Source organism: Halyomorpha halys, unplaced genomic scaffold (assembly GCF_000696795.3).
Source record: "Halyomorpha halys isolate HHAL.00 unplaced genomic scaffold, Hhal_1.1 Scaffold12.1, whole genome shotgun sequence".
NCBI lineage: Eukaryota > Metazoa > Arthropoda > Insecta > Hemiptera > Pentatomidae > Halyomorpha > Halyomorpha halys.
Window position 1 is genome coordinate 1,696,692 of NW_027109908.1, and position 11,873 is coordinate 1,708,564.

Sequence of the window (11,873 nt, forward strand, 5' to 3'; positions counted from 1 at the left end):
CCGAAACGTTGGACTTTGAAAGAAATAAAGATTGTTTTGAGACTTAAATTGGGTACAAGTTATTTCATTTAAACAAATTGCTTAATATATTTTAATAGCATATATTAAATCAAAAATACAAATTTGCCCAAAATTCTTTAAAATTTATGCCAGAAGAACAAAAAAACTTTAATTCTCACTAAATGCCAGAATTCATTTTTTTTTTTTTTTTTCGTGGGCATTTTTTTGGGGGAGGGGGTACATTTTTATGCATTTAAAAAAGAGAGAAAAAAATTATTTCTCCTAATGAAAAGGGTTTTCGAAATTCAGAAATAATTTTTATTGAAAGTCTTATGTACAAATATTTTCAACGTTATTACGTTACGTTCGAATTTAATGTTGTTTTTAATATTTTTTCAACTCAATGGAAATCCCAATAAATTTCATCGATTTAATTTTTAAAAAAATTAATTTTGTACTATTTTATTTATGATTTTTGGGTATGAGTGGATGTTTAAAAAAAAATGTAATAATAATAAAAGGTAATAAATATAAATACCCTGAGACATGCAGAAAAAAAATTATAATCTGATTTAAATAATATTTTGGGTTTTAGTCCAGACATATAAATATTTTCAGAACGTTTATTTATTTCTGTTAAAAAAACCGTTTGATGAGTTTGATATTTTTTGTGATAGTTTTTCTACACTACCACAATCCCAATAAATTTCATTGATTTACTTTTTCAAGACTTTAATATAGAATTATTTCATTTATAGTTTGTTTGTTTTTTGTTTTTTTGGGTGAGGATTGGATAGTTTTTAATCGGTTTTGTAGTACTATCTAAAAAGTAGTAATAAAAAAAATCTACCCTTTTCTCTCAATAAACATTAATTGGCTAAATTTTATTCAGTATTGCCTGCTACATTGTAAAGTATTTTTGGAATTCGGAAGTAATTTTGCAAAAAGTTTTTAGTGTTAATTATTTTCAATCCTTCTAGAAAGTCCGAATTTGATATTCTGTGTTTTTTTTTACTTTTTAATAGTTTTTCAACTATATATGATTTAATATAATTTTCATTTATTTAAATCATAGAAAAATTAAATTAAATGAAAGTAAAGATATTAGATAATTATCTGACTGGAACCAATGAGGTTTATTTTCAAAAGTGGTGGTCCCACGAAATGAAAAACTTAACCCCCACCCACCCGAAGGTTTAATAATACGTTGATCACCTCTAGATAAACCCTCCCCCCCTCCATATTTCAGAAAAGACCAGGCAAGGGGTGTAGCGGAAATTTTTTGTTTTTCATGTACAATTAGAAAAGATATTCAACTGAGTTCATACATAATTTTTGCTTAAAGTTTCTAGTATGAATTAATTTCAGTCTTTTTAGAACGTTTAGTTTTTTCTTTTTAATACTTTCTCAACTCCTCAGCAAGTTTAAATTATTTTCATTTATTTAAATTATAGAAAAATTAAATTAAATTAAAGTAGTGATAATTAATAATTATCTGAGAGGAACCATTTAGGTTTATTTTTAACAATGATCCTTAAATAATTTACATAAGTAGTAATGAATAGGATAAAGTTAAAAAAAGGGAAGGGTGAGAGAATATATAATGAATAAGTATTATGCAATAATATTACAAGGGGATAGATAAGTGGGCATAAATATATAAATAAAGAAATAATATAAAATTTTAGCCTGAAATAAAGTGGAAGAGAAAAACTTGGAGAATATAACGGAAATTTTTTATGTATCACGAATAATTTATTTATTTATTTATTGATATTTACAACTATACATCAAGTAAATTTGAAGTAATATCATAATGGTAAGGTACAAGCATGTAGAGAAACTACCCATTGGTAGCATTCTAATACAAATCATTAAAAATATATTAAACTTAATTCATACAGAATGTTTACATATAATAGTCTTTTCACGAAATAGTCTTTTTATAATGTTTTTTTATTTTATTTATATATTATTTATATTTATTATAATATATATTATTTATATTCATGCCGTTTTTCAATTTCAGGCGCTTTTTAAATATTTCTCGATTTAACTGTCTTAAAATCTCCTCTTTTCGTTTTAAGCTAATATTTCAAAAGTGATATAGGGCCGTCGCTTCCCGGAGGTCTTGGCAGGGCAGGTCCGGCGGGGAAGGATTGCCCTTTTTTGTGTTATGATCTCCTCTTGTGAGATTGTGACATGTCGTACATCGACCAACCTATGTACGATATATATTATAGTCCCTTTATTTTATTTTGTTTTAATCTACTTTAAAAAAATGCAATTATTAATTACTAAATGCTAGGTCGTATCGTTATTCATTTTAGACTATCAGAATGTATTGTGTATCCTTTATTGATTTTACAAAATATTAGTGGAATAATATTATATATTTATTTATAAATATTAAGCTGTTTGAAATATTTGGATATATTTTTTTTCTGCCCGTTATTTGCCTTTAAATTTCACTTCTGAAGTATTGAGTAGATCTTTCTTATTTACATAATCGTGCTTGGCCGTTTATTTTTCTAAAGCTGAGTTTGCTCAGGTCAAACGGAGTCTGGAAACTCGAAGCGTTTGAAGTGCCTCTTATTTTCTATAGCTATCGATTTTATTCTCGATTTGAAAGCAAGTTTGTTTTCTCAACACTGAGAAGAAAAATATTGGTGGAAAAAAGTAGTTTGTGCAGTAGCTTTATTATACTTTGATTTTGAGGAGCGATGTGATTTGTTTTTATTAATTTCAAGAGGAGAGGAATAATACTGCTTGTTGCTAAGCCCGGTATTACACTATGGAAGTTCTTTGACAAGGATCTTTTATATAAGATTTTATATAATACGTAAAAGTTCAGTATGGTAGGACCTGAACTTTGTTTAAATACTGTATTTTACTGAATACATTAATGGGTTATTACATGTAATATTCATTTACGTGATCATGATTTTTTCTTAAATTATTAAAAAAAAAAAAAAGAAAATAATGAAATATGAACTGCCAAAACCCCTGGAGGGTCAGAGGTTCAGGACTATCTAAGGAAGTACGGTTTATAGAACAACTGTTGTGCAAAAAAGTGATCTGTTCATGATCACACTCAACCGCCAGATTTTTTCCCCGTTAACGGTATCAGTTTCATGAGGCTGAGTGGACTGCGGATGGCTCTCGAACCCACAGGATTTACTCACGACTATAGTGAAAGAAAAAATAATTATCTGCCACATCCGGATTCGAACCCGGGTTCTTAGAGTTAGTAGCACAGTGCCTTACCTCTGAGCTACTCGCTCCCGCATATTTGTCTTTAAATAATAGACTGCGAACTTCCAAAACCCATGGAGGGTCATGTGTAAGGAAGTTCTTTTTGGCCAACGGTTGTGAAAGGAAGTGATTAGTCAATCATCACGCTCAACCACCAAATTTTTTTTCTAATTAAGTTGACTGACGGCTACAGTAGCACAATAAATACTTATCTGAAAAAGCGAGATTCGGTCCCGGGTCCTTGAAGTTGGTAGCACAGCGCCTTACTACTGAGCCTACATTTGACATGGAATTTTCCGAAAAGTAAAAATTTGAGTAGCATATTGCAAGTGAGGGAAATTTTCTGTGTTATATTCTCTTTGTAATGATCTATAATTCAAAATTATATCTTGGTACTACTCCAAGATAAGGAGGCGAAAAGTGAAAAACATAGCGCTAGAAATTAAATTATGACGGGTTTTTAATTCAAATATCCCCAAAACTAAAAATCTGAGTTACATACTATAAGTGAGGAAAATATTCAAATCAAAATTATTTTCATTAAAACGTTATTTAATATTAATAACTAAATAAGATAATAAAATCAATAAAAATTGATTTAAATATATTATTTCAGTTTCTTGAGACAGGTAATTATTTATTTATTAGTCTCAACACTTTTTATTTCAACAGTCCAACGTTTCGGCCATTTCAGACATCTTCAATTATAAATTCTTCCTCACATTAAAGTTTAAAATTTGTTTTGGTTATTCTGCCCAGGTCATTAATTATAACTTAAAAACCTATTTTTTAATTTAAAATCATAAATATCTTAATTTTCTTATTTTAAAATTATCCACCAAATCACTACCATATACACAAACCATTTATCGTAACAATAGATAAATGGTTTGTGTATATGGTGGTGATTTGGTGGATAATTTTAAAATAAGAGAATTTAGATATTTATGATTTTAAATAAAAAAATAGGTTTTTAACTTATAATTAATGACCTGGGCAGAATAGCCTGCAAAACAAATTTTAAACTTTAATGTGAGGAAGAATTTATAATTGAAGATATCCTTGAGGATGGCTGAAATGGCCGAAACGTTGGACTGTTGAAATAAAAAGTGTTGAGACTAACAAGGATACAATTTTTGATTTATTTAATAAAAATTTAATTGTATTTTTGTATTATAAGTATATCATTATATCAAGTATATAAGTATATCCTTAAAATTTTCAATTAATTGTTAATTATTATATATCATTTCTAAACACTAGAAATAATGAACTAGCTCATTTTTATTTGCAGAAATTTTTTTTTTTTTTATTCTTTTCTTTTTTAAATAAAATTTTGATTCCTGTATTTCTAGTATCTTATTTTATCAATACAAGATTTTATCTATTTTGTTTATATCTGTATGAGAATAGTACAAGCCTAAGTAACCTGGATAACGAACCCCCTTGTGTACTAACCCACTAAAGCCGTAGATTGCGGACTATTGATGCGTTCGCTAACTTTGAATTCCCTTTTGCAGGTGTTAGTCTGCCATGACAGGATCACGCTACAGCCTGTAGGTGGAGTCACGAGAAGTTAGCTTTCATAAACTTATTCTACAGCAATGGTAAGTAACTACTTAAGTACACGATATAACTTTAGACATCAAATATATCAATGTATCATAATATATAATTGGCATATATATCTTGTATATAAGATTGATTTTTCTAAGTAGTGTAATTTTTCATTAGAGAGGTAATTTCTAAAAATTTTTTTAAAGATAAAAATTAAATTAAAACATTGTGAAACATTGTTTAAATAAATAAATTTTATCCAATTTTAGTCTCAAAACAATTTATGTGAATTTTAAAACATACATAAGAAATCTGAACACTATGCAGATATTTTAAGTAAAATTAATTTATGATAAAAATTAAATGCCTGAAATGAGCGTGGGGAAGGTTACAAATATTGTTGTGATAAATTATAATAGAGTAAATTTCCTGTAATTAAAAGTTTTAATTTTTAATTTAATGTGAAGAATTGACAAAATAGGTAACTAGACATAAACTAAGGATTGCTTATTAAAAAAATATATGATTCCCTAATGTTTTAATGTCTCATAGGCTGATTATGGGCTGGAATTAATGACCTGGGCAGAATAGACTGCATAAAGTTTTTTTTAAGTTTATGTAGTTCTAAAATTGTATTATGGTATGATAATTTATTAATAATACTGTTATTAGTTTATAATGTTAAAAATCATATGCATAAAAAGTTAAAGCATAAAAAATAAAAGCTTTTCGTGATAGGGTGTCCTTAAAGATGGCCCATTTGGCCGAAACGTTGGACTTATAAATAAATATAAATTCTTTTGATAATAAAATTGGATAAAGTTTAATTATTTATACAATAATGATCAGTCTTATGAAAGTGTAAAGATTATATATATATTTTGTAAAAAATATTCAAACTGAATGAAAATTTTTTAATCGTAGAATTCATAAGTCTACACATCGCAAAACTGCATAAGCTACACTGCACCCAGAAATTATAATTGAGACGGTAGTGGAAATAAAATCGGTTAGAATAATTGTTGGTCTTACAAGAGTAGGAATATGCACATGGGATCACCGATTCAATGAAACTGTTTTGGTGACTTTATTTCGAAAAATATTATACACGTATTTGATGTTTCTTACCAATACTCCCTAGGGACCGACAAAAAAAATTTTTAAATTATGTTATCGCATACCGCTTATACTCTGCATGTATTTAATAATTATTATATATTAATCGATCGTTTTATTTGTTTTTTTGTTGAATAAAAACAAAATATTATTGATATGAGTATAATTGAGTTAAAAATTACAAAATCCAAAATTCGCTTATGGAAAGTAGTTAAAAAAACTTTTTTTTAAAGGGAAAAACAAGTCAGCGTATTTTGAAACCCTCTAATACGAATTTTCATAAAAATAAAAAATTGTAAATTTTAGGGTTGATTTATTGATTTAATGATTTATTTTTTTAATAAATTCACAATTCCTTAAATTGTTACCCAAACGTTAATACAACTGTTGGAAAACTGTATTTCCGTTTTTCCAACCCTTATCAATATCTTTTAGATTTTATTCTGCTTTATTATAATTATTTTGTATCCAGTGGATTTAAGATAAATATTTTTATTATTTTTCACCCGGTAAATATAATTCAAATTATAGCATTTCGGCGAATAAGATAGGCTTGTAAGCTCGTGGGGCTTATTAAGGAATCGACCGATAAAATATTAATAAAAACTGAATTGAGGGGTTCGTGTCCGTGGTGAACCCCATGCCGAAACGTAAATGGGAGAATAGCTTTAAGACTGATTTAGTATATTTGGTTTGGATTGGTTTTGGATTTGGATTGCCGTCACTGTACGGTTCAGTTGTATATAGAGAACGATTGGTGGTTACGGCATAGAATTATAATTTTTTTTTATCTTTTGTTTTTTTGTTATTTTACCTAGGTTTTGTGGTCTCACTTACTACACTATTATAAAAGTGGGACAAAACCCTTAGAATAAGGAGGGTATGACCACATCAAATACTGAAAGTAAATAAATTTTAAAATAAGTAAATGTTTTACATATATAATTGGCTTTTCACTATTTATAATGAGTTAATTATCAATTTTCAATATGTTGGTGAAATTATGAATAATTTAAATCTAACACTACATATAAAGGTTAATAAAATTCAACTGTGATGTATGAATGGATTGAATAATTGAGAGTCCGTCCGAAACTGTGTCTAAAATATAGAAACAAAAAGAAAATAGTATTAAGGGTAAGGATACTTTGTAAAGAAGTACTATTCCTATATCAATGGTTATGTAAGTAAGAGATTTGGTCAGAATCACGCTCAAACACCAGTTTTTTGCTCAATTAAGGCTACCCCCTAAAGGCACGGTGGGCTCCAAAACCTACAGGGCTGACTCACGGCTATAGTGAAGCAGAAAATAATTAATCTGCCACAGCCAGATTCGATCCCGAGTCTTTGGAGTTAGTAACACAGCGTCTTACCTCTAAGCTACCCGCTTCCATATATATAAATAGTTATAAAATTAATATGATTTTTAATGAGGGTTAAATAGTTAAATATAGTATATGAGAAGAAGCCAGTCGGCAATAATACACAAAGAAACGAAACATATTTATTTGAGCCGACGTTTCGAACTGAATTTCTGGCCATTATAAATGAGATAACAACCTCAATTCAGAGACAAAAACAAATATAAAGAAAATAATAATAAACAATTTTGGAAATATAAATAACAATAAATTAGATTATAGTTCATTGATACTAATACAAGATAAAATATAATACTGTAGAGGTAAAAATTATACCAACTAATTCTAAAGTACTTTGTATAATTCTTACAATATTATATTTATATATTGTAGAAGTTAGAATTATACAAAACATTTATCACTTATTTTGTATAATTCTTATCTCGTTTTTTTTTTTTTCAACCTCGATGAAGACCTAAATTCAGATCGAAATGTCGACACAAATAATTAAATTTCGTTTATTCGTGTATTTTTTGCTGACCGCACCACCGACCTTCTCATAATTTGATTTTTTTTTTTTTATACTTTCAAGCTGTCTTGACAAAATATCATTCTTGACCGGCGTCTTGCCTTGTGGAAAGTTTCTAACCCTAGCGACAAGAATGATTTCGCCTCAAACGTGGCTTTGAAGGGGCCGCAAGTTTGGATGGGATCGGCCCGCGGTAACGAAGTTTCTCCTCGCTCTGGCCAAACTTTGATCTTGCCCAGTTCAGTGGCAAAATGAATTTCCACCAATAGCGGCTCATGGCAATGTAATAACGGTTTTTCCATTCCCTTTCCAAAAATGGGAAAATGAAACCGCAGTGCAATATTATACCTACGATCGCATTCCCGGCACAGGCTTCTGTGAAATTTAGGAGAAGAGAATATGCAGATGCGTCATGTCTCTTCGAAATTGTGATGTTTAATTTTGTGTCGCAATCGTTACGTACTATTTCATTTCCACTCTGTTGCACCATTCATTGCAGTTGGTGTAACAGTGTTATTTATATTTTTTCTACTTCTAATATTCCTCTGCTTTCTAGTTGTTTATTATGGACAATAAAATCAAAGGTCATTTTTTTTTTTAGATTTAATAACTCCCATTCCATAGGATCGGAAGATCTTGTATTTGCATAAATTGCTTGAAAATTAGCATACTATGTATACTGTGATGGTATTGTCTTCATTAATTAACATAAGAGATTTGAAATGAGGTGTAGATAGTTGACCATGTATTAATAAGTGGGGAAGATGGTCGGCAAAAAAAAAAGAAATAAACAAAAAATTATTCTTTTGAGGTTAAAGACTTCCATATTTTTTTCTGGATTATATCTATAGGTAGTTAGGTGAGTCAATTCATAAAAAAAAATTTCTTTTGAGGTTAAAGACTTCCAGTTTAATGAAATGTTTATTAAAATTATCACCACATGGTACAACATTTCGGGACCACTGTCCCATATTCATTCACTCACTTAAACCTCATAATTTCTTCTAGAAAATCATGTCGCTGTTTGTGCATCTTCCTACTCCTACTGAAAGAAATATAGAGTGATAGCTTTGCTAAGGAGTAGTGAAGATGTAAAAATTGTGACATGTTTTCCTATAAGAAATTATGAGGTTTAAGGTGCATGAATATGGGACAGTGGTCCAGCAACGTTGTACCATGTGGTGATAATTTTAATACAAAATTCATTAAACTGGAAGTCTTTAACCTCAAAAGAAATTTTTTTTTATGAATTGACTCACCAAACTTCCTATAGAGATAATTCAGAAAAAAATATTTATTCGTGCCGACGTTTCGACCTGAGTTTCAGGGCTATAAAACAAAAAGAGGTAACAAGCATCAATTAAAGAAAGATAAAATTTAAAAGAAATAATAAACTAATACATTTGGAAGTATAAATAACAATAAATAGAATAATAAAAAATAGTTGACTGATAACAATGGAATTAGAAAGTAGCAGATAGATAACAACAATTGTTATCAATCTAATCAATAAACAGTCGTTATCAATCTGCTACTGTCTAATTTCATTGTTATCAGTCAACTATTTTTTTTTTTTTTTTTTATTATGAGAGATAGTTGACCGTGGATGACTTGTATGAGGAGAAGATGGTTGGGGTGCGGTCAAAATGAAACACAAATAAGTTCATGTTACTTATTTAATTGTGCGAACGTTTCGGCTCGAGTTTCTAGCCTTCATCTGGGCTAAGAACAGAACAAGATAACAACCAATGAGTATAGGAAATAAAAATGAAAATATGAACAGAATGACATAAAGTGAATAATTTTACAGGTATTAATAAAATTAATATTTTAATATTAATATTTTTTTTTTCAATTCGTTGTTATGTGTACTTCCAAATTTGTTAATTTATTATTTCTTTTCAATTTTATGTTTCTCTGAATGATTCTTGTTGCCTCTTTTTGTCTTATAGCCCTGATATAGACCTGAAACTCGGGTCGTAACGTCGGAAGGAATAATTTTTTTTTTTTCCTGACTACAACCTCCCCTCAAAAGAGATTTGACGTTTAATGAATCGCACAAAAAAAAAAAATAAATAAATTAAATTAGTGTCAAACTGATTCTTAGGTTCAGCGAATTTCAAAATGTAGCGTGATATTAGTAATTATTTTCGAAACACCATATTTAAATAGTAATTTCGATGGGGTATCAATACGCTCGATTTTCCGATATATTAATAAATTTAAGAGTAAAATCATGGTTATGTGATGATATCGATAATTGCCCGGTATGTAAGTCCAAAGAAAAGGAAGATACCATTCACCTCTTGGGAACCTGTCACAAGTATAGTGAATTCAGAATAAAATATTTTTGATCACGGACCTGCTCTGCAGAACAATTACTCAGTTTATTAAAAGGCTCTAAGAGAGCTCTTAGCAACCATGTACGACGGGCTACACTGGAAAGAGCTCTGTTGGTTAACACGGGATCAATACCATACCACAGTTTATTACGAGTTAGATCTTATTGTTTTATTTCCTTTAACATTAATAGCATATTGTTGTTTTAAAGTACTGACTTGCTGATTTCCTAAGCATATAACTTATTTTATTTGTAAAAGTTTTGCTATTTATGTGTTTTAGTTGTAATTACAAAAAGGTATCGACAGACAGATATTTTTTCCATTATTCATGTGTTTTTAATTGTTTGAATAGATCATTTATTTTTAAAAAATAAATGGAATATGGCCCGGATGCGGTCAAATTAAACTTGAATAGTATATTTTTATTTGAGCCAACTTTTCGACCCACGTTGCAGGGCTTCGTCAAGGCTAAAAAAAATACAAACACTTAACATAAGATAAAAAAGTAAATGGAAAATTACAAGGGTATACAATGAAATGTAAAATTAAAGGTTTAAACAATAAATGAAAACGAATATAGTAACAGATAAACAGAAGGAATATTAAAGAAAGTAGAGATTAAAACATGAAAAGGGATATGAATAAAATCAAAAAACAAAGTAAGAAAATGAACGAGGGAGAATTCATACCTGTTTTGACGGAAGTCTAAACTTCTTATCCCTTTTCATCTCTTAATTTGTACTTTCTTTAATATCTCTTCTTTTTATCTGTTCCTATTTCCGTTTTTATTTATTGTTTATAACCTTTAATTTTTACGTTTCATTGTATACCCTTGTAATTTTTAATTTGGTAGCACTCTAATGAAATTTTACATTAGTTGGTCTCGTGGCCATCTTCTTTTCAGGCGCCTCGGAGGATTGTTAGGAATGGAAGAGGATGCAAGATTAGAAACTAGGGGGTTTGTGTAGTTAGAGAGTTTATAATGGAAGGAGTGATATCTAGTTCGGGCTAGATCGGTTACATAGGGAACATTAAGGTCTTTCCCCTATTTCTGAAATTTCTTTTTTTTCAATTTCAGGCGTTTTTTTAAATATTGCTCGATTTAACTATCTTTAAAATCTCCTCTTTCCGTTTTAAGCTAATATTTCAAAAGTAATAAAGGACCGTCGCTCCCCGGGGGTATTAGTGGGGCGGGTCCGGCGGAAAGGACTTTTTTGGTGTTATGATCTCCTCTTGTGAGATTGTTATATTTTAGCTTGAAATAAACGCAGTTCGTCTTACAGTAACAACATTAGATCCAAATATCTATAATTTTTTTTCAAGCAATGTGGAACATCCATCACACTACGAATGTATAACCCTAAAAGTTTGAAATACTGAAACCATTTTTAATTGTTTTATTTCTTATAGTTTTTGTTTATTTTATTATGATTTATTAATAAATATTTCATAATTTGGTTACAATTGATAGTTTATTTTATTAACAAGGTTATTTTATATATATTGTTGCTGTATATTTTTATTTTTTTTTTATTTTATTTTTATACCAGATCGGCCCGGTGGATCTTACATAGTTGATATAACTTATATTATATATATTTTTAACAGTCGATTATGAGGGGGTATAGTCATACAAATGACACCCCTAATTATATAAAATGTTCTTATTAAAAGAAAAAAAAATAATAATAAAATAAATAGATAAGAATAATG

General features: G+C 28.9%; 1 protein-coding gene across 3 annotated transcripts in view; it reads left to right on the forward strand.

The window, feature by feature from the left end:
• Positions 1–11,873, forward strand: part of LOC106679129 (ankyrin repeat domain-containing protein 50) — a 230,589-nt gene that overhangs the window by 177,081 nt on the left and 41,635 nt on the right. For all 3 annotated transcript variants that reach the window (XM_014418098.3, XM_024358971.2, XM_014418099.3), the window contains one exon: positions 4,776–4,862. The gene's annotated coding sequence lies outside the window, so the exon portion shown is untranslated. The remainder of the gene's footprint in view (positions 1–4,775; positions 4,863–11,873) is intronic.